At 46.8% G+C, this 21,529-nt stretch overlaps 2 long non-coding RNA genes across 4 annotated transcripts in view; one reads left to right on the plus strand and one right to left on the minus strand.

Annotated features, from left to right (window-relative positions):
• LOC147584801 (uncharacterized) overlaps positions 1–21,529 on the plus strand; it is a 349,116-nt gene that overhangs the window by 217,698 nt on the left and 109,889 nt on the right. The window contains exon 1 of one of the 3 annotated variants that reach the window (XR_015253537.1): positions 14,160–14,317. The exons of the other annotated variants lie outside the window; for them this stretch is intronic. This is a non-coding gene — a long non-coding RNA (uncharacterized LOC147584801). Of the gene's footprint in view, positions 1–14,159; positions 14,318–21,529 lie in introns of those variants that run through there. 3 annotated transcript variants of the gene reach the window in all.
• LOC147584803 (uncharacterized) lies at positions 3,676–11,441 on the minus strand. The gene is made up of 2 exons (XR_015253533.1): positions 11,352–11,441; positions 3,676–4,443 (listed from the first exon to the last, which is right to left on the minus strand). It is a non-coding gene; the product is annotated as an uncharacterized LOC147584803 (long non-coding RNA).

Consider the following 21,529-nt stretch of genomic DNA (forward strand, 5'->3'; position numbering starts at 1 on the left):
TGCAGACCCCTCTGGGGATACGAATAGCAAGCAGGAGAAGGGCAGTCAGGGTGATAAGCCTGGCACTCGGTTTGAGGCCTGGTGGGAGGGTGTGTGTGTGTGTGTGTGTGCCTGTGAGTGTGTGTCTACCATAGTCCGGACCGGGTGCTCTTCAGCAGTGGGCAGCAACCAATGCTTTTAAACAGAGTGATGACAAGATCATATGTATGTTTAGTGACACTGTGAAGAACGGCTAGGAGTGGGTGGGATAGGGCACAAGGATGGGAGGCTGGGAAAGAATCTAGGGACCGGTATTGGGGGCCTGAACTTTCCCAGTGACAGCAGAAAGAGAGAGGATAGGGTGGATTCAAGAGATACGCAGGGGTTAGGACAGACGGGGCATGATGACTGACTGGGTTGAGGGTGTGAGGGAGAGGCAGAAGGAGGAGAGGATAAGGACAAGAGCAGTCACGGAAGAGTAGGGTTTGGTGCTTTCACAACGGGGTATATAATGCAGAGAGAGGAAGTGGTCAGGTTTGGGATGGAAAGGAACCTATAGGTCCCTCAAGCAAAGCTGCTCAGAAGGCAGTTATGATTCAGAACCAAAGGCTAAGGAGAGCTGGAGACAGTCCTGAGATGTATGGGTGAAGTTGCACTACTCAGGGAAAGAAGTAGACGAATGAAGGTTATAAGGGATGGCCCAAGGGTTAGGAGGAGAGCAGCAGGTGGTATTGCAGCGAGTAGAAGCCAAGTGCTTCAAGAAATAGGTCACGTCAATGTCAAACACTGCAGAATGGTCGCATGGTGGAGTTGACCGAGCATTTGTGTTCAAGACGACTTCAGTGAAGGTAGTTCTAGAAGCATTATGGACACAGGGCCACATATTAATAAGGCCAGGAGAGCGTGGTAGGCAGAATAATGGTCTCCCAAAGAATTGCCTGCTCCAGTCCTTGGCATCTGTGAAAATGCTATCTTACTTGGCAAAGAGACTTTGCAGTTGTGACTAAAGTATGGGCCTTGAGTTGGGGAGATTATCCAGATGGGCCCAATGAGTTTTTCATGGGTCACATGAGTTTTTCAAGTAAAGAGGAGGCGGGGCACCTGGGTGGCTCAGTCGGTTAAACGTCCGACTTCAGCTCAGGTCATGATCTCACAGTCTGTGGGTTTGAGCCCCACGTCAGGCTCTGTGCTGACAGCTCGGAGCCTGGAGCCTGCTTCGGATTCCGTGTCTCCCTCTTTCTCTCTCCCCCTCCCCTGCTCATGCTCTGTCTCTCTCTGTCTCAAAAATAAATAAAAACATTAAAAAAATTGAAAAAAAAATAAAAATAAAGAGGAGGCAAGATAGTGGTTTGGAGAGACATGGCAAGCATGACCACTCAACCCACTGTTGTTGGTTTTGAGGATGGAGGAAAGGGACCATGAGTGAAGGAATATGGTGACCTTCTAGAAGCTGGAAGCCTTTCTCAGTTTACAGCCATGAAGAAAACGGGGACCTCAGGTCTACAACGGCTAGAGATTCTGCCAACAGCCTGAATGAGTAGGAAATGAATTCTCTTCTAGAGCCCCCAAAGGGAATGAAGCCCACTGACACCGTGACTTTTGTCTGCTGAGACCTGTACCAGATTTCTGACCTAGAAAACTGTCTGCGTTTGACAATATGTGATTTCAGGCTGTTTGCTGAATGAAGCTGATTGATAAGTAAGATCACTGTATTTACTGCAGGGATTATAACAACGTTTCCTTCCTTTTGAACTTTCTCAATTTATAAGTAGACTTTATTTTTTAGAGTAGTTTTAAGTTCACAGCCAAATTGGGTAGAAGGTACAGAGATGTCTGATAAATCTCCTCTCCTACTATCTACATAGTAGCTCATAGTAGTTCATTGCTTGCAATCATTGACCCTATGTTGGTATCTATCAGCCAAAGACTATCATTTACTCTAGGGCTCACTCTTGGTCTAATACGTTTTTAACCTGAAAATAGAGAGATTCCACCAGCAGCGTTAGGTACATTGGTTCCCCTGCTGTGGTCACTCCGTAGCCCAGTGCAGCCCACACTGTGACTTAATAGGAATGTGCACATGCGGTCAAAGACACCTTTAGTGTTTCCTGCTCTGTCTCCTTCCACGGCTCCTGCTCAGCAGTCCAGCTATTACAATAAGTGCTTAATGTGTGCTCTAGCATTGTTGTGGTATCATTTAGACGATTGCATGCTGGGCCGACACAAGTCAGAGGCGGTGAACGCATTAAGGGCTCGTCGTTATCAGCTTGCTGGGGATCCAGGCGATGCGATGGTGGTAAACCTCAGACATTCTACGGAGACACAATCCTATCTGTACCCTTTGCTCATCCTGTCTCGTTCCCTCGCGTTCTGTCCCGTATAAATGCTATCTCTGTGTGTTGTTTGAAGCCAGCGTGTAGTCTGGCTGCTTTTCGAGTCTTGGCCACCCCCCGGGAACATAGAAGTGTCAATGGCCAAAGACACTGCCTTTGCCTTTCAGTCAGAAAGGGTTCGGGGCGCTGTAGGAATGGCCGTGGGCATTCTTAACCATCTTTTTAAATAATTTATACATTTCAATGTACTTTTAAATTTCGGTATATATTTCAGTTGTTCCAGTTATACTCATTTGGCTTTGGAAGAAAGTTGCTGGAAGCAAGGTGTACATGTCTTTAATATATATTAAGTATGCCCTAAACGAAGCATCCAACACCACACCATCAATTTCTTATTAACACTGGTAAAAGTCTATAAATCTAATGGAGCTCTTCTTTTGTTTTTTCTGTATCCATCCATATTTTTCTTTCCCCTCTCTCTTTTGGAACTATTCGTACTAAGCATTTCTCTATGGTTATGATTCATTTCAATTACTAGATACACCACAGAGTGCTGGGCACTGGGATGACACTAACTGTAACAGTAATACTTCTAATAATGAACATTAGGCCAGTTCTCTCCGTAGGTGCTCTAGCGGGTCAAACAGGCACCCGCAGGCACCTGTATGGTTGTATGGGGCACACACGTGCTTTCCTCCCCCCTCAGAATGGCACTGAACTCTGCCTATAGCCTTAGCCCCAGAAGAATTCCCTTTATCCCCAAGGGGGTACAATTATGAGAAAAAGGGTGTGAGAGAAGATCACATTCTGTGAGCTGCTCACCCATCAAGCTACTCTATGTTGCTGTGTATCCTCCTGTTTCAGCCACCCTGGGTCTCCTTATCCTAGGCAGTGTCTGGGTGAGTTTCTCTTATCATGTACATCTGGCAATACAGGCACTGAACAGTACAGGTAAATCCACAGTGAATTTTTTTGCCTGGGTTTGCTCCAGGTCTTTGGGACCAAATCCTACTTATCTATCCACCTACAAAGCTGTCTTCTTACCAGTAACCCTAACATACCATACCTTCTTTCTGCTTGCCTTCTTGGAATTCTCTGATGGTTTTCTACCGCTTGAGGCTTGGAAATTATATGTGCATGCATTCAGCTGCTAGCATTTATCAACTACCGTGAAACAGGAACTCTACCAGGCAGTAAAGATACTTAGTTGAGTATGACACTGTTTCTGTGTTCAACTATTCCATTTGTGTGGTACCTAATTCAACACTACCAGTCACTAATTTGGATCAATATACTAAGGTAAATAATTCCTTCCTTTCTTGTATATAACACTGTGTCAATAATACAAAAAGCTATGCGGGTGTATGTATGAAAGCTTAAATATTTACATTTATTGAAACAACTTTTCTATTTGTAAATTTAATGGGATTATGGTAGAACATCACCGATAAGGGAAGGAGCGTTGGGTGTGCACTTTCAGGTTGGTTTGTCTGCAGCCGAGCGGTTGTAGATACTTCGGTAGTGATCTTTGGTGATGGAGAAGGAAGGAGGGACATTGTAGAGGGAGGACATTGGGAGATGTCTAGGATGGCTTTGAGGGTTTGATTGCTCTAGGGCTGGGTTTGGGAGTCTGTGGGTGAATATTGAAAAAGGAGGGCGCTGGCGCTTGGGCACAAGCACCTGACAGAACAGATTTGGGTGGGTGGTTCAGGCCAGGGGTGCAATCCAAGGAGGTACGGTTTTGCTTTCTTTTTATTTGGTTTTGTGCCAGGTGGGGCAATGACGACTGGTTCTGTTTAACTTGTGCCCCTCAAGTACCTCAGAAAATGGGTAGCCATGTTTTGGTTTGTTTTTTGTAGCCGATTTTGCTTTCAAGAAGTTGATATCCCGGCCGGCTGTGGCCAGCGGCAGTCACTCCTGATTTCACCCGCTCTGTGCATTCTTAGGCAGGAACCCTTTCCCCGCTCACATCCTGTGGACACAGAACACTTTAGCCACGGAGATCCATAACTGCTTCCTCCTGGGTCTGAGGCTTTCTTGGCTCTGAAAGCTTCCTGGGTTTGCTGACATCATCCTCGTGTGGAGGAGGACTGGCCCGGTTGTTGAAAACATGCATGTAGTTGAATGAATTCTACTAAGAAAAAGGAAAAGGAAAACAAAGCTAACTCAACCAGACACACCTTCAATGGCCATTGTTCAACACTCGGAATTTATGGTTCTGCGCCACGGGCAGGAAAGGAAGAGGTGACCCCGGGAGGCATTTCCTAAGTGCAGATTAGAAAGAGCCCGGTGAGACTCGAATTGGTCAAAAGGAAATGAAAACACAGTGCTCTCCCTCCAAATAGGGCCATTCTGAGGGAGTTGATCTGAGGAAAAGATGTAACAACAGGAGCCTAACAACCAGGAATTTCAAAACAATACAAAACGCTGTTATCACCGCCGAAGCAGCCAGGGGCTCCCTGGCATTTCAGGGTTCTAGTCCTCCCCACACATAAAAAGCCAGACACATTCACTCTTCAGCCATGTTTCAACATCCTCTTTCAGTGACCTATTCCAGTGCCGAGCATTCCTCAGTCTGGAAAAGTCTCCTCATGTCTAACCCGAATCCCTCATCCGACATCTGAAGTTCGTTTCTTCCTACTCCCTTTTGAGGGATGATGGAAAAGAACCTGTTGCCATTTCCTCCTGAAGAATCTTTCAGACACTTGATGACTTACAAACACATTTGATTTTCCCTTGCTGGTTCAGAACTTCCTTTCTGAAATGGTAAATTCTGCGGAGTCCCGGTCAAATCTTTACGCTCAAGGGAATGAGCTCTGGTTCCCAAGCCAAGTAAAAATGCAGAAACAAGCCCCACCCCCCCACCCCCATTCTGGTTCTCCAAGGAAAACCCTTTGCCCTGGACTCTCAATTTCCAAACAGAATGCAGCACACTGTTTAAAGAGTATTTTGTTTTCCTTTTCTGGAACCCATTGTGTGTTGCATCAAAGACAATGTGTTCATACAGCTGCAGTTGTTGATGTATTAAACTTCCCATGCAGGTCCCCTGGAGTGTTCAGAAAGAAGGGGAGGACTAGCCGGCTAGGAGGTGTGTCAGGGTGTGAGCACAGAGGCACAGCCCTGTGCTGGGGGCTCATGCCCTTCTTTCCAGCTTGGAGCGCTCATGGCCTCTTTCGTTCAGTCTCTGGAGGCTGTCCCCACAGCGACACTCACACGCTGAGGAACTGAATAATTGTTGGCACGGTCCAGGGGCCAGCGAGCCAGATTGGGCGGGGAGAGCATTCCATGATTATAACACAATGCCAGAGTAGGATATAAAATTCCTTTCATATTAATTCTTATACAATAGGCATCTTAAAACTTGACTTTTACACTTAAAAGGGAGGCAAAACGCAGCCCTCGGTTGTGTTTTTGCAACTAAAGTTAACTCATTCGTCTTGGCGGCTTCCGCGTGGGCCTTAGCTGCCCAGTTCTGTTTGAGAAAGTGCTGGGCTCCTGTGGAGGAGCGTGGGGCTCACCCGCACCAACCAGCCCAGAACTGTCTCCTAGGGGCCTTCCCTGACGTGGCTCCGAGCCTGGCAGCCGGTGCCGCTCTTGGGAAACTGGTCCTGCCGGAAGGCCACGCTCGTTCTTCGTGCCCAAGACCAGAGGGCCTTGGAATGTGGAGCCAAGGCATGCCCAGGCCTCCTCAGAGTTCTCAGGCTTGCAGGCCCCGCAAAGCCGATGGTGCACATGTCGGTCTCGGAGCGAAGCGTTCACCTCTAACACCCCACCTACCCAGCCCCGGGGACTTGGCACGATGCAAGGACGGGGTGTCCTCCTTCCTGAGCCGCTCTCCCTGAGCCTCGCAGGGCCCTGTGCGTACCTTGTCAATGTTGTTGACAGGCTGACTCACAGGCTGGGCACGGTTGCTGGAACCCAGAGACCTGGATGCTATTTCTAGCTTGGCTCTGGTCCCCAGCTTTGGTTGCCTACCATGGAGTCCGGGTGGAGAAGTCATTGGGCTCTCAGCTAGGCGGTCGATTTGGGGTAGATACCAGGAGATGTGGGACTTTCTCTTCATAAAAGAGTGGCAAATGAACTCAACAGTTCCCGTGACCTGGTCCATCCCACGTGCCACCTCTGACTTTGGCCATGGTAGGGAACATATTCAAGAAACCTCTCCGAACTCCACAGAGTTGTACTACGTTTTTGAGAGTAATTTAAATTCTCACCCTTAATTCACTGATGTACATATTTGTTGAGCATACATTTATTTAGAATATTTAATGAGAGCCCTTCATAAAAATCTCCATAAACTTTAAGTGCAAATAAGCAGCATTCTCCAAACCTGGAAACTCCCCATGAGATCAATTCCTTTCCAAGCACCTTCCAAGGCTGGGGCTGCTTGGGCAGTATTTCAGACTCTCTTAATAATACCTTGTGGGGAAATTATGACACATTTTCTTATTTTCTATTAGGCGTATACTTGTTCTTTGGATAAAAGGGACTCCACATGTAAATTTGATGATTAGTCTCTGAATTTCTTCTATGAGAGCAGAGCACCAGAATCTCCTGGGCTGTTTGTACAGGATTCAGGCTGGAATTTTAATGGCGAATATCCACTAAAAAAAGCAATAACATCCATGAAAAATTAACATTGCTAAAGAGGCCCCCAGGCCCCGGGGATTACAACCCTAAGGGTCACCAGTAAGTGACCATGATTTAATGAAGAGGTGCTCCCTCTGATTAGTACGAAGTGGCCCTGGCATCTTCCACAGCATAAATACCCGGTCGCCGAGCTTGCCAGGCAAATGCTTTCAGAGGCTGAATTTTCTCGCAGCTCCAGTGAGCTGGCCGTGGACAGCAGAGGACATTCCACTGAAATCGGGCCATTGGAGCCGAAGACAAAGGCGGCTGATTCAAGTGCACCAAATTGGAGTTTCTCTAATCAAACATATTAAATTCACCATCATTCTTGATTGTTTTAATGGGAAGAAAGGGCAGCTGTGCCCTTCATTTCCTAAGCATTTTATTTGGTGCCGTGGGGAGGGGAAGAGGAGGAGGGAAAGGAGGATGGGAAGGGAAGAGAGATAGAGATGGCTAGGAAAGCTACAGGAAGCTAATGTCTTTTGTCTTAAAAGTAAAATGATTTTGCATGCTGTTCAGATCCACGCTGAGAGTTCCCAGAGCCGTCACTCACGGACAAAAACCCGAGATAACCAGCTTATAAAACACGTTTGCACAGGCGTGGAGAAGCAGGCAGCAAACGGACCGGGGGGCTTGGAATCCTCGGGCAAAGAGAGACACGGGTAACTAGTGTTGGACAGATTTGCTTCACTGGTTCCATGAAAGCCTGCTCAGTTGAGCATTCCCCCCCCACTGCATATTTGTGCTTTGTACAGAAGGATTTAAATTTCAAGACACTTGGGAGAACATATCTCCTCTCTTTTGTAACCCTCCTGGCTGAGAGCAGAGCTCACAAAAGGCCTTTTTTTTTTTTTTTTTCTTCACCATTTGAGCAATGGGATGCAAAATCCCAGTTAAGAAACTGATGGCCCAACCTATTTTTCTTTTTTTTCTAAAACAGTTTAACAGAAAGGCCAAGCATGATGCTTCCTGCCTAGGGCACAGCACGGCATACCAAGTCTCAGTAGGCACCTCCAGCTTCAAAGGGGAGCTGGGGCGCATGATGTCACTTCCTCTGTCTGCCGAGTTGATAACAGGATGAACCTGAATGAGATATGAAGCAGACATTCCACTGTGTAATTAATCATTTCACTCCATTGTAAAGCAGGGTACTTGGGTAGACATTGTTTTCGCACTTGGGGTTGCGCGTACACAAATGTACCTCTCGCAGAGGAAACAAAGGTCTAGGAATTGCCGCTGTGGGCTCGCAGGCTCACACAGGCTAACGTGAGTCATCCAGAGAAAGGGCTTTGGAAGCTGGTGCCTGTTACAGCCTGAAGCTAGCCTGTTTCTGAGCTGGAATGTGAAAGGCAGCTGGCTGTGTCAAAGGGGCAGAGAATAAAGCCGCAGTGTAAAATGAAGACACAATTCAGCAAAGAGAAGATGCTATTAAAATGGTTTTTGCTCCTCTGGCAGCTTCTTTAGGAGGGCCCCCTTTAGGAGACAAATGATTCTAGGCCTCTTCTTCGGGGGGAAAAAAAAAAGGAGGTGGGAGCTTCTTTCAGAAAAATGTTATCGGACTCTTTTTAAATGTCTCCATTTGGAGGGAATCAAAGGGAATGTGATAAGGCAGTGTCTGTATACTCAGGGGCATTGTATCAAGTGACACAATGCGGGCTAAATGAAGCTCTTCATCCTTTGGGGAAATCTAATAACTCAATCAATCAGCTTGGGTCTCCTGTCATATACAGTGGGCGTGCAGCCCCTATCCGGAGGTTCCTTCTTGTCACCACAAGACAGCTGGGTGAGGCCGGCTCAATGAGAGGAAGAAATTGCCCAGTGCATTCCTCCCCAGGCCCCCTCTCTCTCCCACATACAATGCCCCTTTGTCCCTGTGGCCCCCATTCCTTGGGGCATGGCCTGAGCTGGGTGGAGGCCACTGACAGGGAACCACTTGGCTTCCAGCATCTTCCCCTTGCAACAGCTGTGCGGGGTGAGCCTCCTGGGCGGGCTTGGAGTCACATCCAGAGCCCGTGGGCTCTGGAAGGTGTCCACTGCTCTTAGCCTGGGTCTGGGTGGCACGGAGGGTAGCTGTCTCTTCCCCACTGTGGTGAGGGCCTGTGGGTCGGCAGGGGGCACCCAGTGGTGCTTGTGAAAGCAATGGGGACCACGGAGAGAAAGAGCTCAGGGCTGGGAGTTGACCCGCTGAGTTGCAGCTTAGATCCATTGCCAGGTTTGCGGAGCAAAGCCTTGGGCCAGAAGTCACCTAACCTCACTGTTGCTTGGTCTCCTCTTTTGTGAAATTAGAGGCCGGGGGAGATGATACCCGAGGAGATGATACTCTTTCAGGCCCAGTGACGTGTGCCTCTCAGTCATAACCAAGGCCATGGAATAGGAGACAGCATGGGCTTGCAAGTCAGACGGGAATCCTGACTTCACCACCATGCGGTTTTGTTCCAGTTATAAAATTCCTGTTTGAATTAAATAATATCCACCATACAATTATGTCGTGTGAGCTTAATGACCTGAATTACAAGAAGGAGTCTGGTGTGATTGCTGGCACACAGTGTGCCCTTCTAAATGTCAGCCTTCCCTGTAACCTATATGGTGGTAACTGTCAAAAGGAAAAAGTACTTACAAGAACTCTGCATCTGTCCAAGAGTCTTGAAATTTGAAAAGAAGTTATATAGTACTTCCATGTCTTAGGTCAGCGGTTCCTGGACATTTCATTTCACAGACAAGTGAAGTTAGGGGGAAAAAAATACAGGATTGGTTGCAAGGTTATCACCTTTTTAATTTTGGCCAAGTAAGTTGGTTAAAAGATAATTCTCATTGGGGCGCCTAGGTGGCTCAGTCGGTTGAGCGTCCGACTTCGGCTCAGGTCACGACCTCCCGGTCTGTGAGTTTGAGCCCCGCGTCAGGCTCTGGGCTGACGGCTCAGAGCCTGGAGCCTGCTTCCGATTCTGTGTCTCCCTCTCTCTCTGCCCCTCCCCCGTTCATGCTCTGTCTCTCTCTGTCTCAAAAATATATTAAAAAAAAAAAGTTAAAAAAAAAAGATAATTCTCGTCTACTTTTACCATCATTTCAAAAAATAAAGGCCATGATGACCATCTTTACCAGGAAAGGACATTTGTCCTCATTAAACTGACAAATGTTTGTCATGCATGTATTTCTATGATACATAAGATACATTTGGACACTGTCCTTCCTTGTCTTCCTATCTGTAACTCACTATGGAGGAGTGGCAGTTTGTCCCCTTCTGCCATTAATAGGGGTGCTGATCTTGGGAAACTACTGTCTTAAGCAATCAATTTCGCTTACTTATATATCTTCATGTGTTTGTGTAAATGAACATCTGCTATTTTACTTATTCCTTTTTTCGCTTTTCTCTCTAATCCCCCTACCCCTCTGCACACAAACACATACATTTCACTTATGCTGTGTTAACCGGCCCAGTCTACCCTGAAATTTCCAGAAGTGAGCAAAATGCTTCGCAAGTGTCCTACATTTCAATTCTGTACGTACCCTCCTTCCCTCTCACTTGAAGGGAGCATCCTTAGTAGCACGCTGAGCCCTCCCCTGGGGGAGAGGTTCCCCCTGTCACTGGCCAGCATTTCGGGGCTGCCCGGCTCGACTACCTCTTCTGGGCAGAGTGCTATGTACACAGAAAGCAAGGGAGGCCTCCAGCCTTTGCCCTTTTCATGGACCCACTTTGCATGGGGCTGGAGGGGGTTTCCAACCCTCTCTTGGTCTCAGCCATAGCTTCTCCTCTGCACTGGCTCACTCCAAGGAAAGAAGGGCTTTTGAGCTAGTCCATTGGTTCCTTGCTCCTTTCCTTCTTGGTAGAAAGCAGGAGACTGCTGAGCTCAGCCAAGACTGCTCCCTTAAAGCAGAAGCCTGGGCTGCTTTTCATCAGCTGGGAATCTGGGCCATCACCCCCCAACATCGAGTCCTGGGCAAGCGCTGATGGAGCAGGAGCCGGATGGGAAAACTGGACGGCTCTTTGCCTCCTACCGCTTCGGGTTCTCACATTGTGGCCTCATGTGTTGTAAATTACAGAAATACCAAACACACCCACAGTTAAATATAAGCACCAAAATGCTCTTGAATGCCAAGTGTAAGTGACTTTGAAATGCTCTCTCGATTTGTGCTGCCTATACACGGCCTGCTTTCATTAGTGCCAACATACTGAGCTTCCGGCTAGCTGGCTCTTTGCTAGCTTGCCTTGTTTCTGGTGCTTTCTTGAACTCTCTGCCACCAGGAAGCGGGGTTGTGTTGGGATCACATTTTCCCTACAAGAGATGTGACCTTCCTGTGGACGTATTTGGTCTTCATGGGAGGTCTCTCCATGGTCAGAAAGGAACACACAGAAAACCCGTTAGGCCCAATATCAAATTTCTTTCTGGGGTAATAGATGTCGGTGCTACTCACGGAGATCTGCATCCTCCTGAAGCTGAGTGTGGCCGAGCCCAGTGGTCCAGCTGGCTGGCCACACAGATACGGAGCATGGCAACACCTCCCTACTCACCATCTGGGTCCAGGTCCTGTAATATGCAAATCACAGTAACGTGCAGAGAGCAGCCGGGTCCTCCCTCTCCCCCACTCCCTCCCGCCCCTGACCTGCTGCTCAGTGGGGTCTAGTTCCTGCAAAGTGTGGTGGAAGAAGCCGGCAAGGAAGTGGGGTGGGGTACTCATCTAAGCCGGGCTTGTGAGTCTCTTTTGAAGTGATTTAGACCTTCAAGAAAGACGGTGCTTGTTTTTCATTTGGGAGGCTTCATTTCTAACAAGAAGCTTCTTCGGTATTGAGGCTCACTGAGGTTGGTGCTGTCTTCCTTCATGTGGTTGCAGTTCTCATGTGTTACTTATTTTTGATGTGGTAGCTACAGCCAATGAAAGCCAGTCCTCCCGCCACCCCTCCCCCATCCCCAGTTCAAAGTTATAAACTGAGAGTTTTGGGTTGCTGTCTTCAACATTTCCTCTCTTTGACGACCCTGCAGGCCCAAGAATATAACTTTGTTATTCCCAGTAGCTTCAACTCTTGTTATGTCCTTTGCTCATAAATGGGGGCAGTGGGACATGTGGGAAGGGAGCCAGGGTCAGGGGGCCGGGGCCACCTGCCATAGCAGACTTTCCGGAGTGCAAAGCAGGTGCCAGGCACATGCTAGGTATTGAGGATCCAAAGACCAACCCAGCAGAGACCCTCACCTTGGGTGCTCCAGCCTTCCTCGGGACAGAGGGAGGACTCCACCGTGCCCTCTTGAAGGCCAACAGCACCCTTTTACCTGCCAAATCCAAAGACCCTTTTCCATTCCTATGCTTCTTTGCCCTTCTCCAGCTCTGCCCCTATTGACTGTTTCTCCTTTAGTCACGGTTTATTCAGTGGATCCTTTTTATGTGGCTGATTCCTATAGCATGGGAAGGTACAACGTGAAGGTTAAAAGCGGTTCCTGGGGCGCCTGGGTGGCGCAGTCGGTTAAGCGTCCGACTTCAGCCAGGTCACGATCTCGCGGTCCGTGAGTTCGAGCCCCGCGTCAGGCTCTGGGCTGATGGCTCGGAGCCTGGAGCCTGTTTCCGATTCTGTGTCTCCCTCTCTCTCTGCCCCTCCCCCGTTCATGCTCTGTCTCTCTCTGTCCCAAAAATAAATAAACGTTGAAAAAAAAAAAATTAAAAAAAAAAATTAAAAAAATAAAAGCGGTTCCAGGGTCATACCATCTGTCTTCATATCCGGCCCTGACTTGTGTGTGTGGCACCGGTAAGCTGTGCAGCCTCTCAAAGGGTTCAGTTTCCTCACCTATTAAATGGAATTACTACTACCTATGTCATAAGGTTTTGTGAAGACTAGACAAGGGAATATGGAGATTGTGTTTAGAACAATGCCCTGGCACACGTAGGTGCTCAACAAATACTGGCTACTGTTACTGTCGTTACTAGATGCTGTGCTAAGCGTTGGGAATACAGCTGTGAACCTGACCGTCATGGTTTCTTCCCTCACCAAGCTTATAGGCCAGTATGGGAGACAGCCATTCAGCAAGTGGGTGTCAGCGTGTTGACATTAAAACCGCAAGTACCCGGGCGCCTGCGTGGCTCAGCTGGTTGAGCGTCCAACTCTTGATTTCAGCTCAGGCCATGATCTCACAGTTCATGGGTTCAAGCCCCGTGTCGGGGGGTTCTTCTCTGACAACATGGAGCCTACTTGGGATTTTCTCTTTCTCCTTCTCTTTGCCCCTCCCACTCTCTCTCTTTCTCTCTCAAAATAAACAAATAGACTTTATAACAAAAGAAAACTGCGAGAATCAAGCCATGCTTCTGACAACATGCACTACGAAGCTGTCTCCCAAATTCTCCTACCTTTCTTGATTCTTCCTCCGTCACTGATTTGTCTTTCTTTCTTCTTCCATGAAGCAGCGAGTCCACAAGATTCTGCAGTTATTCATCCCCACACGCCCTCCCCCACCCTTCTCAGCCTTCCCTGAGAGCTGGCAGTGCAGTGAAGGCTGAAGATGAGTTGAAGGTTTCAGGCCTGCATAATCTGAGTCACCCTGGGGTAGGGGTCGGCAATGCAAGGAGGTGCTTTGTGTATGTGTGAGGGCTTCCTTGTTGGAGGAGACCGCTTCGGATGCCCCCCCCCCCTGCTCTGTGGTCATCACCTACCCTCTCCGTGACTCATTTTAATCATCTCTAAAAGGGAGACGATTGGGGTGCCCGGGTGGCTCAGTCGGTGAAGCCTCTGACTCTCAGTTTTGGCTCAGGTCATGATCTCATGGTTTTGTGGGTTTGAACCCCACAGGTTCTGTGCTGACAATGTGGAGCCTGCTTGGGATGCTCTCTCTCTCTCTCTCTCTCTCTCCCTCTCTCTCTGCCCCTCCCTTGCTCATGCTGTCTCTGTCTCTCTCAAGAATAAATACATAGATACAAAAAAAAAATAAATAAAAAAGGAGATGAGAATACTCTCTGCATGGGATTAGTTGACTGTGTACACATAGATATTCTCAACTATATATACACAATAGATGCACATATATAAACATGTATACACATACATATATACATGCATACATATGTGTGTTTATATCCACATATATAAATATGTATATGAAAAGTCTCAACTCAGTGCCTGGTCCATAATAAGCACTCAGTAGGGCTGTCAATGGTAGCTCCAGCTCTAGCTGTTAGTATGAGTGGGAGCATCCCTGTGGGTTGTGGTTATTAGAGCACAGTTTCTGGAACATAGAAATGCAGCCCTGTGCAGTGTAATTCAGCCCTGTGTAGTCGCTGAGCTGGGAGACAGAGCTGACAGAAGTCGGTGCGTGTCCCTGAAGGAGTTCACGCTGCAAATCTGTGCACAAATGCAAGCCAAGCTCTAGAAGACAATCAGAGGACACATGTCTGGGTGCAAGGTATTTTGAAGCTCAACCAGTTGAGCTTGGAGAATCAGAAAAGTGTAGAAGGGAAATGAGGCTGGAGGAAGGGCATTCTTGCTGGAAGGCCGAGGGAAGCGTATGAGCAGATGCAGGGATTTAGGCAGCTGTGTGGCAGGCCTGTGCTCTAACTCTGGCGACCGGGGCACAGCAGGCATGGGGGGCACGGCGGGGCTGCATCTGGAAGGCAGGCCGGGGTTGCGGTGGAAGGTATTTAGGCTGCGAAGGACTGTGCAGCTAACCGCACTTTTGAGCTAAAAATACATTGTCCTAGATTGACTCGAAGAATCCATCAGGAAGATCCTAGCTTGTAAGAAGACGAATTTAACCAAACGGAGAGGGTATGTGAAATAAGGCAATAAAGCAGAGTTGAATCACGCCAGCAACAGCACCTTCTTTGTTTCTCCTGGCAGAGGACTCTGTCATTAAGTCACAGCACCGTAGCCCCTGCCATCAGATTAAAATTGTCAACAGATTTCCATGTGTAATAGAAACTTTAAACTTTTTTATTACTTAGAAAAAGGAATATGGTGCCAAAGCCACAGACTTGGTGTTATTAAGCTTTGGTATTTGAGCCTGGCTATGTGAGGAAATAATCTAAACACCCAGTCTTTCCCCCATCTGACCCATCTTCTATCCACAACTGAAACGTGCAACGGCTCCTCGTTAGCCGGTGAATAATTTCCAAACTCTTAGGTGTAGTTTATGTCTGCTCTACTCCGTCAGCCTCTTCCCTGCTCATCCTTCTTCAGCGCCTCTGTACCCAGGCCATAGCGAACTCCTTGTAGATGTTTCATCCACGTAATGCGTCTGCTGGGCTCTGTGCTTTCCCTCTCTGTCTTCTTGGCTAGGTTAATGTCTTCTCCTTATCCCAAACCCTGTTCTGATGTCACCTGCTCCGAGAAATCTTCCTGATCTCTTGTCTTGGGTAGTGCCCCTTCTTCTGTTTTGCACAGCAACGTGTGCCTATCTTTATAATCCTTACTCTTATACCGTGCCGTGACTGCTCATTTAACCGAACGTCTCCCCCATGTGCTCATGAGCTTTTGAGGGCAAGGACTGCTTCTTTCATCCTCTCTCTTCAGAGCCTGGCTCACCATATGGATTGGAAAAGGATTTCTGAATTAAGAGCCATCCTAGGAATCCAAAACACTGTACTGTTTGCTTCAGCAAGACTTTTAGATGTTTTAGGGGCCCAGAGACAACATCTAACCCTGAGTACTTAGTATGAGTGCGGGGAAAAAAGAAAGAATCCATCCTGTGAATGCTGAAAAAGGCAGGATTTGAGTATTTAAAAAGTGGTGACTTTGACCCAGGCCAGTGTGCAAACGTGGCCTTGGACCTCCTGCTTCAGAATCAACTGGTCCGCCAGCCGAACATTCAGATTTCTCAACACCTGGTTTGCATCCCCCAAATCAAATTGCTAGAGGGTAGGATCTGGGAATTGACATTTTTAATACATTCCCCTGGTGATTCTGATCCACCCTTTGGCCTGAGAACCCGTGACCTGGGTAGAGTCTCCAGTCAACGTAATCTTGGTAGACACAGGATGGAAGAGGAGATTGAGAAGGGAATAGTGCACACTGATGCATTCTTTTTATGGTTTAAGAATTCTCAGCAGGACTCAGCCCCCTCGAGTAGGCTTTATGCTTCATAGGCTATCAGAGGAGGGCATCTTGACTGCAAAGTTAAACATCTCTTCTGCTGCCTTCATTCTGTTTATAAAACAGGGAACAGTACGACGATTTTCTGAATGTCATATTACCCTACTTGGAGATTGGAACAAAGGCCTTTGGCATGAGCAGTGAGAGTAGCTCCATAGGTGATAGGATGTAATTAGAGGTGGCCCTGCCGTGGAGGGCATGAGGAAGACTGGTGTCCCTCAGTTAGCAAGTGGAAATACATAGACCACTCTGTGGGGCCCGGAGGTGACAAGTCTCCTAGCGTCTCACCGCTTCCTAGTTCCAAGGAGTAAATGGTGAACTCACGGAAATGAGCTGTAGCCTCCTAAGCAGACAGCTTCCATCAGACTGAGGACTCTCCTCAGGCTGGAGAAGATGAGAAGGAATTTGAAGTGTGGTGGCTCCACTGTGGTGACTGACACTCAGGTTGGGGAGACAAGTGCCTTCCATTGAAAACAGGAGAAAAAGGGGACTGAGGACATAAGCTGAACTATTCCCAGCCTGCTGTTTTCTTCCTGGGGTGACCTGTGGTTCCGTGATTGTGGAGAGGGAAAGCTCTGGATCACGTGCTGACGGAGACCAAAAGGACAGAGATGGTTGTCCCTGATTGGGGAGCTTTGCTGGTTGGCGACTCAGGTGCCGTGACAGAACCATCTGGGGATAAAAAGACTTAGAAGTGAAACCCTGTTCATAATGATGCTGTATCCTCAAGACAAAAAACATCGATGTATAATAGAAGCATGGATCTCACATTTGCCTTACTTTTGAAACTAAAGGCAGAAAGGAACACTGGATGTATGTTGTCAGGTAGCTGAAAAGAAGATTAAGGGATACATCTCTGATGAATAAGGAGCTGTAATCTATTTTTATTTAATTTATTTTTTTATTTTTTGAAATTCGTAGTGAGATGGGAAAGCCTTGAGAACGAACTGACCTTAGAAGCAAGGGAAGAAATTATTGCAAACGTTTTTCCAGCCATTTCCCCCAATACTAAAGGTGAAGGCAACAGATTACTTTTTCTTTTTTCATACATATAAAAATATGTATATAAAATATGTATATAAAAATATAGTATTTTGCTTTAGGTTTTGTCCTTGAACATAAAATGGCTTTAGCTAATACAGGATTCTAATCACATTGTAAGACTGTCATAATGGAATTACAACCTTTGACAATGACAAATCTGCAAGATGTGGCTAGATGCAAAGATTAATATTTACTGTGCAAGTACCTTAGCACTTATTTGCCCTGAAGGAAGTGAGAGAAAGTTCCGTATGGGAACTATGTCTAATGTCTCACTTACCTTGTAATACCTTTAAGTTCTTGCTAATACAATCTAGAATAAAAGAGGGAATAGTCAGGCAAAAGACTCTAATAAAAAATAGAAGTCCTGGCTTAAGAAAACTCAATGTGTGTCTACCAAATTATAATTAAAAAAAAAAAGCCCTCCAGAAAAGAAAAATTAGGGGTAATTATTTATATTTAAGAGATTTTTCGGATATGCTGCAGGATTGTTTGAACCAGATATTCGTCAGGCTTTACTTCTCCATTTTTTTTCCCTATACGCAGTTTTTAGGGATAGATTTAGCACATAAAACAAGCCAAGTGTATCCTATTACCCATCTGTTGAATTAGTATGTCTCCTGCAACTCTGTTCTTTGAAAAAACAGGTGTCATTTTTTTCATTTGTGGCTTAAAAAAAAAAATGAACATTGACACCAGGCAGGTCTTCATGACCCCGCAAGACTGCAGGCCAAGGACTGTTGTTATTCACCTTTCTTGGACAAGTTCAGCTTATCCACTGGATGTGCTGTTTCTGTGTGTGATTCTGGAGCATAACCTATGACTTGGTTTTGCTAAGTATTGAGGGACGTCATGTGTCTGTAGTCACTCAGACCCGTGATTGTCACACACGATAGCTTCCTACCCTGGCTGACCCTGTCCCCTTCTGCTCACCTCAGAAATATGCTTTGGGGCTTCTCATTGAGAATGACATCTGCGTGACTGATAGATTTCTAGTCGGTGATCCTGGGTCACCAGAACACCTCGCAGCATCACATCGCATTTCTGCTGTGACGTGAGGCCTCCTAAGAAGTCCTTGCTGAGAAGGCAATTTCTTCTAGCGAAAAGTATCCTGCCTTTTCTGGTTCTGTCCTGAGAAATATTCTTCTCTCTTCCTGTCTTCTGCGATCTTACTACCAGTCACACAAAGGTTATCGCTAATTCTTAAATCTGCTACTAACAAATAATAATTATCGAGCTCTCACTGTGGGCCAAATGCTATGCTCAAAGCACATATAGTACTTGTTTTGTAAGCCAGACACTGGTCTAAATGACTTTAAAATGTTAATCTTCACAACAACTATGGGAGGTTGTTAATATTATCTCCCCATTTACATCTGAGCACGCTGATGTAAAGAAAAAGTTAACTTGCCAAGTTTATATTTAAGCAAGTGGTGGGGTGTGGATCGAGACCTAGTCAAGTCTGGCTCCAGAGTCCTTGCTCCTAATGACTTCCCTATGTTGCCTGTGAAAAGTGCGCTGTATCTCTTAAACCATACTGTGGTCCTACAAGGTAGATGCATCAATGGCCTCATTTTGCTGATGGAGAAACAGGCATAGATGGCCATGTAATTTTCCTAGCATCCTACACTCAAACTCGAGCCATCCAGTTTCAGAGGCTTTTAGCTCTTTCTCCTGTGTGGTCTCCTAAAAGTGACAATGCCGAAGGTTCACTCTCTTCTGCAGATAGTGTTTATAAAGAACCTCCGTGCCAAGGGCTAAGGTGGCTAACAGCTACCGAAGGGTGGGGTTGGTGCTTGAGAGAAGCAGAAGAGGTCTGTAGTTCTTTCCAGGCTGCAGGCATCTCGTCTACACCCTAGTGAGTTTCACGTGCTGTACCCAGAGACCCAACCTCAGAGCTAGTGAGGGAACTCAGATCTCTGGGCTCCGACTCTCAGATTCCATGTCTATAGGCGTCTGAGGAGCCAGGGCAACTTCTCCGGTTGGGTCTGCCGCGCACCTGCAGATTTCCCATTAAACTGCCTGCCGAATCAGGAATAATGATCCTCAGGGGGAAGAGATATTATTTGCATTTGAATTAATGTCGAGTTCAGAGTCACCGATTCCTCATCAAGAAGGATTTAGAGCAATTGCTGATATCCTGGGGATCTGTGACCAGCTCATTATTTGCATCTCACAGGGTAGCACTAGAATTTTTAATTTTTTTCAAGTCTTCTTTTGAAAGTTTGGCTCTCTTTATCCCCATGATCATAATTATAATAATTTTGAAACATCAGTCTGCTCAGATATCAAGGTGTTGAACGGATAATTTCACTTTAATGAATTTGTCTCATATGGGCTTATTTTCCACATCTGTCCTAAGCTGAATAGCTAACTGGTTAATATGAGAACTGTTCCGTTTCATTAGCTTCTCCCTGTTGATTTCCTTGAGGTGGAACTGATGCATTGCCAGTGTAAGCCGTGTCAGCTCTTTCTCTTTAGGCAAAGCACGGATCCATGTTCTTTCTGTTCGAGGGCGCCGATATCAAGTAAGCAGAATGTAAAAAATGAAGTAGCTTGATCATCCAGATAAACTGCAAGGATTCCATATACCCGATGGCACGTGAGAGATTAGCAAGTACTTGGCATGGGCGTCATAAACACTTGTACCTGAGGCCATCTTGGGTAAACTGTTCAGAAAGACCACAAAGCCCTGACAGGAATGGAGAGGGCAAGAGATCTGGCTGACGAATGTGGGAAGGGATAAGAGAAAGAAAAAGAAGGAAGCGGTGTGGCAGGGTGTCCAGGAGGCCATGTTGAGGGTCTTGAGTTGGCCAACAACAATTTCAAACTTTTCAGGTAGGAGATCTTTTGATTGCTCTGGTGGGCTTAGAAGACGTTTCGGGATGTAGTTTAAGGCAAGAGAGTTGATATCTGTGGATTTCTGAGCCTCCTGGAGGGAGAAGGGCAGTGCATCCTTTATAGAACCCAAAGTTCTGCCAAAGTGGAGAAATGATCAGTTGAGACGCTCTGGGGTCTAAGAGAAAATCTGATGCAAACAGTCAGAAGGTGCGTAGTCTCTCCCAGCAAGTAGGTAGAATGTACTTCAGGATTATTCGATTCAACGACTCTGGGGCGTCAAGGATCCAGTTGTCCGTGTCTTTCTGCCCCGTGTCCTTAGCATTGGTTTTCATTTTTAAATTTGTTCTCCTTATGGTTGAATGATGGCTACCAGCACGAAGTGCGCCCGTGTGTTTCCTTCCTCACCACTCTGGGTTTCGGCAGGGGAGAGGCTCTCTTCCTTCACTTCAGTGTGATGGGGCCAATTCAGGTCTCATCCCACCCTGGCACTAATAACTATTACCAAGGGAATGTCATGAGCTTCCAGCTGACGCCTGAGCCACAGAACCAGTCACTGGCAACAGGTGTGGGGTCACCTGGTCTGTGCTTGGCTAATCATTGCCCACTCCTGGGGTCGCGATGGGGTCGGCTTTCCGAGAGACACAGGAAACATGTGGAGAAACGGTAGAGTCTGCAGATGAAGAAGAAACAAACAGAGGAACGCTACCTGCCATACTATTCCATGGGGTTGCCACCCCTACCGTGAAGCTAAGGATCTCAGCTGAAGTCTGCTGACCCCGGAGGTAGATCAAGAGTAGACAGCCTTCCCCTAATGATCTGAGACCAGGCACTTGCTTGAGTGTTTACGAGCCCTGCAAACAAAGGGAAAAAAAATGGAAATCAAACCAGAAATAAGAAAGCGGCACTGAGAGCTCAGCTATTAAAAGGAATGGGCATGTTGAGGCGCCTGGGTGGCTCAGTCAGTTGAGCGTCCGACTTCGGCTCAGGTCGTGATCTCACGTCCGTGAGTTCGAGCCCCGCATCGGGCTCTGTGCTGACAGCTCGGAGCCTGGAGCCTGTTTCAGATTCTGTGTCTCCCTCTCTCTCTGCCTCTCCCCTGCTCATACTCTGTCTCTCTCTCTGTCTCAAAAATAAATAAAAACATTAAAAAAAGAAAAAAAGGAATGGGCATGTGTGTGGGAGGCTCTGTGTGCTGTGTCAGGCTCACAGAGCCTCTGTGTCAGGTTGTGCCCACTACCATAACCCATAAGCATTTACAAAGATAGAGACTTGATCGGGGCATGCTCTGTACATCCCAGGACTCCGTGCACTTTCAATATCCAACAAGAAGAAAGAGTAAAGAATGGGTCCCGGGTCTCCTTGAGAGATACAAAAAGTGCCTTCTTGCTTGGTAAAATCACCTCTCCAGCAGTCATAGACTCCTTCATGCATTTCATTAATTTTTACGCACATTATTTCAAGGGTTCTTTTATTCCTTTTAGTTATGCAGGAATGTTTGAGAATTGTCCTATGTATTCTTCAGTTCATCCTTTGGGAATAACAGGTTGGTTTCCTCTTTTTTAGCTAAGGTTAGGTATGCATGAGGAAAGAGCCACTTTTGGCCAGATTATCCAATGTTCGCGTTAACAGTGTAAAATTTTAAGTA

The sequence above is a fragment of the Puma concolor genome, chromosome A1 (genome assembly GCF_028749965.1).
Source record: "Puma concolor isolate L17-30 chromosome A1, mPumCon1.1.hap2, whole genome shotgun sequence".
In the NCBI taxonomy this organism is placed as follows: Eukaryota; Metazoa; Chordata; class Mammalia; order Carnivora; family Felidae; genus Puma; species Puma concolor.